This window comes from Odocoileus virginianus, chromosome 25, assembly GCF_023699985.2.
Source record: "Odocoileus virginianus isolate 20LAN1187 ecotype Illinois chromosome 25, Ovbor_1.2, whole genome shotgun sequence".
Lineage (NCBI taxonomy): Eukaryota > Metazoa > Chordata > Mammalia > Artiodactyla > Cervidae > Odocoileus > Odocoileus virginianus.
In genome coordinates, this window is record NC_069698.1 from 30,837,605 (window position 1) to 30,843,604 (window position 6,000).

Sequence of the window (6,000 nt, forward strand, 5' to 3'; positions counted from 1 at the left end):
ATAGCCAAAGTAAATGAATAAAATTATCAAAAAATCTGAAAATTGAATGAGACACCTGGATAAACTATAGGTGGACAATCAAAACTTCTGAGAGCAATGTGATGCTAATTTGATTAGAAAACAGGGTTGATCTAAAACCCCAAAATGACAGACATCAGCATCTTCTGCAGAAATAAGAGAATGTAATACATTCTTTAGGAAAGTAAGACCTACCACAAATGATAAGATCCTGGTTTTTGTGTACAACCCAGTCTCAAGTTCTTTTCACTTGAGGCCCTGTAGGAGCTAGTTATAGAATGCATTAAAAACCACCACATTTGAATTTTAGATTAGGAATGAGTGGTAAATGTTTTTGTGGTCAAGCTATGATTGGATGGTAGCCAGGAATAGTAAGTCTTGATATCAAAAATAGACCCCATTTTCTGATGGTCAGTGTGTATTGGGCATGGGCCTAATGGCTAGGAAAGGGGTATTTTAATGAGCATTCAGGCTGAGGCCTGCAAACCCCAAGAAGAATGGATCATCCTCATTACATTGTGTGTGAGCTGACAACTGGGTCACCCTAGCTTTCATCTCATTCTAAACATAAGAAACAAAAATATGTCATGTTTCCATATCAAAGAGAAATCACTTAAACACGATGTCTACATGAATATGAAGTTAGATTTTCCACATTCTAGTGCATTCCTAAGTGAAATATTTGGGGGCAACAAACAGGAAAATATTCGTCATACTTCCATTCTCATTTTTCTGATAACAGTGTTTTTGGTGAAGCCAATTTTCAGAACTTTTTATAGAAGTTTTCTTTACAACTGTTCCTTCTTTTATAATTTGAACATTCTTAATCACACTTTACTTAAAACTGAATTTAGATCAACTAATATTTTGCCATGAAGTTTTCATGGTTTCACTTTATTGAACATGATTCCCAAAACTAAATTTCTAATTACAGTAAAACTTCACTAAATAAATATTTTAAGTTAAAAAAAATCATTTGTAGGATAACATTAATTTAAATAGAAAAAATAAAGCTCTAATTTGAATGTGAAGTGTGATGATAAAATAGTTTCTATCTAAAATAAAGCACTAAAAGTTATTTCAGAATATATTGTCTATTCCAATTATATACTCCAAGATCTTTGCTTTTCTAACCCTTTAATATTATATGATAAAAGCTAAGATATTGAACAAACCAGTAACATTACTATTGAATGAGTCACTAGGATTCTATCCTGCAAAAGATATGTAAAATTCTCCAAATACATCCAAATTCATTTCTACAAAATAACTTAATGATGTAAGTAATGGGACAATTTTTAAATAACAACTCATACTCATTAAGAAAAGAAAATGACCTAAAAGAGAGAAAATTACCTAACTCATAATCAATAATGAAAAAATAAATTTTTGTACTATATGACATGAATATTCATAAACAATAACAAAAAATAAATTTTTTGTACCATATCACATGAATATTGTATGGATTTTTCACACTTTTCCAATCAATACTAAGGAAAAATATTTTCCAGCATTGTTTAGCTTGAAAAATAAAGCAAAATTCCAGAAAAGGGGAGTGGAGATGGAGGGCAAGATTATTAGCAGTAAATCTGTACTGGCCACTCACACTAAGAAATGGAGAAATGGTGATCCTTTTGTTTTATTTTGGTAGAGAAGGGATATGGTTATCAATGGAAGTTGGTAACTAGTTTTGTCTTTGATTTCAAATGAAATCTCTCTTTAAATCTACCCTCTCTCTTACATATCCACTTTATTATTTCTTACCTTATCCTATTGCTCTTCTTAATAACACTTCAAAACCTAAGATTATTTTAATGTTTACCCACTTATTTATCCTTACATTTCAAATTATCTTTAAATTTTAGTGTTTCATAACCAAAAGAGTTTCCTAACCAGTCATTTATATAATGCTTCTATTATTTTTATAACAATGACTCAGGAAGACTACTACTCAAACCATGTGAAGTGAGTTGATTTAGACTTCAAGAAGGATCCTAACACTGAAAGTTCATTAAGGTTTTAAACCATATTATTAAACTTACATAAGATTTCACAAAGTACCCTAATCCCTAGTAGCATGTTTTGTTTTTATATAATGGAAAATATTTAAAATACAAGTGCTCCATTCATGAACTTAATTAATTAAGTTGCCATTCCTATGTGTTTGTCATGTGCCACCGAAAATTATGCTTTTTGGATGATCAAAACTAACTAAAATAAAAACAAACAAAAGTCATTTTGCACTGCCAGCAAATAAAACATTGTCCTACCAAGGCATGGCCAGAATTAAACAGAGAAATATTAGCTAGTGGAAATACAGTCAATACTCCAACTTCCTGATAAATTCAACCTAGACGTCAAAGCTTACATAAAAGACCAAAACAACAGTGATAATTTACCAAGGCTGGTTTGACAGTACAACACTTAAAGTCACCCAAGTTGTAAAAAGACAATGTATGGCATCTCTTTAATTAGAGTTTAAATCTGCTCATCTTGATTCAGTAATAAACTGAGCAATGCCAGGTTATATGCTCTTTTGGAAGACAGCGACTGTACATAATACATGTGGCCCTTTTCAATTCAAGGCCTGATTTCTTGGCTCCTGCCTCTGAAACACAATGTTTCATTTTAATGAAAAATACATTACTGCAGTAAGATAAGGTCATCAGCTGTTAAGTGTAATGCAATTTCTGTAATAAAATTAATTTTATAGCCTGCATAAAAGACTTTATGTGGGTTAAATACTTTTAATTACTAGCTAAATTTTGTTCCTTAGAATGCATAAATGAAGCACCTCCACCCTCATAAAAAGATTGCATATAGTGTAAAATGTCAGTAGGATTCTTTATGATTTCAATTCTTTGTATTACACTAAAATGCCAGCCATCATCAACTGTGGGCTAATATGGTCTATTTTGGTCACAGGGACAGAGGATTTATTTGCTAGTATGTCAAGACTAAAACAGTTGTGCTAGTGAAAGCCCTGAACAAATATCCTGATAGGATAGTTATTTGTGGATAGCAATTTGACCAAAGAAATCTGAGACATGAGCACTGACTTATATAACTCAAGTTAGTCATCTAGCAAATGGACACATTTGATCTCAGGTTAGAAGCTGAATGGGAGCAGAGGGCATGCAAATCACAACTAAAACCAATATTGGAAAAGCATCTCAATGTGGTAAAACTGAAGTCACATAAAAAGGACAACATACTCTTGGTAGAGTTTGCATATAAACATTAATTCAGTAACCTTCTTGCTTTGTGAAATGTTTTTAAAATAAAGTATTTCTTAAAAGCGAGTTAAGTGGTAGAGGATTTAGAACTGGCACAGAATTTAAAACTGGACAGCTCTGAATCCCCCCAACTTTCCTATCAACAAGTTATGTAAAATCCAGGGCAAGCTATTTAACCTTTCTGGTATTATTTTATCATCTGCTCTTTAAATAAGTATAAGAATAGTTGCCTCATAGTGTTATTATCACACTTAAACATAAAAACAACACAAAGTTCCTGGCATTAAGCCTAGCTTTTATGAAAGGCATGAAATAAATGTTACATTCCCATCTGATTTCACTCCCCTTCCATGGACTCATGGGGAGCCACTGAGGGCAGAGACGTGAGCAGAATTGAGATGCTCTTTTGTTGGTTAACATTATTGTGATAATGTACAGAATTACCTCAGTGGAGGGAGAGGTACTTGGTTGTAAAATGTCATTACATTCTGTAAAATGTTATATTTCATTTGTTGTTATTAAGAATTTATAAATTTGTTTTGCAAGTAGCACATCTAAGCTCTGTTTTCTTGCTAGGCTTGCTATCTTAGATATAACAAGTATTTCGATACTATATAGAAAGCAGCAAGCCTAGCAAGAAAATAGGAAGTGTCCTCAAGAGATCTGTTTGTATCCTCACTTAACTCTGCACAATAATTAAAAACAGAGGAGTTCTCTTTTCATCATACCCTCTCTAGCATTTATTGTTTCTAGATTTTTGGATGATGGCCATTCTGATCAGTGTGAGGTGATAACCTCACAGAAGTTTTGATCTATGTTTCTCTCATAATTAGTGATATTGAGCATCTTTTCATGCTCCTTGGCCATCTGTAAGTCTTCCTCAGAGAAATGTCTATGCAGGTATTCTGCCTAGTTTTTTGGGGTTTTTTTTTCCATATTGAGCTGCAAAGGGAACCCTCTTGGACTATTGGTGGAAATGTAAATTGATACAGCCACTATGGAGAATAGCCTGCAGGTTCCCTAAAAAACTAAAAACAGAACTACCATATGACCCAGCAATTCCCCCACAGGGTACATACACTGAGAAAAACATAACTCAAAAAGACACATGCACCCCAGTGTTCACTGTAGCACTGTTTACAATAGCCAAGACATGGAAACAACCCAAACACCCATTGACAGAGGAATAGATAAAAAAAGATGCAGTACATATATACAATGGAATATTACTCAGTCATAAGAATGAATGGAGTTGGGTCATTAGTAGAGATGTGAATGGACTTAGACTCTGTCAGACAGAGTACAGTCAGAAAGATAAAAGCAAATATTGTATATTAATATGTATATGTGGAATCTAGAAAAATGGCACAGATAATCCTATTTCTAGGGCAGGAATAGAGAGTCAGACAAAGAAAGGATGTGTGGACACAGGTTGGGGGCATGAACGGGGAGACTAGGATTGACATATATGCATATACTGTGTATAAGACAGCTAGTTAGTGGAAACCTGCTGTTGGGTACTGGGCCTCATCTCAGTGTTCTGTGGTGACCTAGGTGGGTGGGACTGAGGATGGGTTAGAGGGAGATCCAAGAGGGAGGGAACATATGGGTACTCACAGCTGATTTACTCCACTATACACCAGAAACCAGCACAACAGTGTAAAGCGACTCTACCCAAATTTAAAAAACAAAAAACAAAAAAAGCAGAGGGGCAACAGGCAGTAATTCCTAGTTGTATAAATGATTCTTAGATATTCCCTATGCCCAATCTTGTGGCATCCAGTCTGCAGATATCACCACCGTCTCCTGGTTCTCTGACATTAACAATAAATTCACATTCTTCTTTCTGCCCTGGTCACAATCAGCCACAGACATTCCTCATTTATGATACTGGATGAACCACCAGAAGGTGGCACCGGTGCAGAAAGTACTCAGGACCCAGGTCCACACCAGCAGACCATGATTCCGTCAGCCTGGGGGCAAGGGAAGAGACTCCATTGCAATGAAGAGTTCTGGAGCATGAGAATGACCAAGCTGATAAATTACCACTGAAGTCTGAAGTTGCACTATTTTTGTTCATAGTCACTCCCTCTGGTTCAGATGTCTCCTCCTAAATATCTTTTTAATGAACGTGAAAACCTTGTCAAGTTAATAATTTTTACCTATGTCATTAATTTTGTTTAAAGAGCAATTTTGGGAGGGGTGGGGTGAATCTTACAGATGTTATTTTATCATTTTACTGTTCTTCAACTTATTTTTGCATTTTCTTTACATATGCCTTAAAAGGCCATGCCTGAAACCGAATGTTGTTTTTAAAGGAGTAAATTGAGTTTTTAATTTGTGTGTTATGTAGAATATTTTACTAGGAACTGGTATTTTACTTTACACAAAGTCCACCAGATTGATAACGGGTATTTAATGTAATACATCAGTACGTCTAACTTGATTAGTACTTTAACTTCATTTTATTATCTGTTATTCACAAGTATCTATTTTTCCTGATAATAAATTCAGAGAGAAGATATGCTTCTGCATTACTTTTCATGGCTTTTCCAATGTCTTTGGTCACTTTCCTTAATGAGGGAGAAAATGCTAATTTGATGTGTTAATACATTCCAATACGTAGGCTCCATTAACCAGCGGTGGGCTCATTGTATACTACAAAACCATGGGCAGTATGGGGCTCTTTGTCTCTTCTAGTCCCAGCCACTTGAAGTAAGGAGCTCTTTATGACTCATAATTT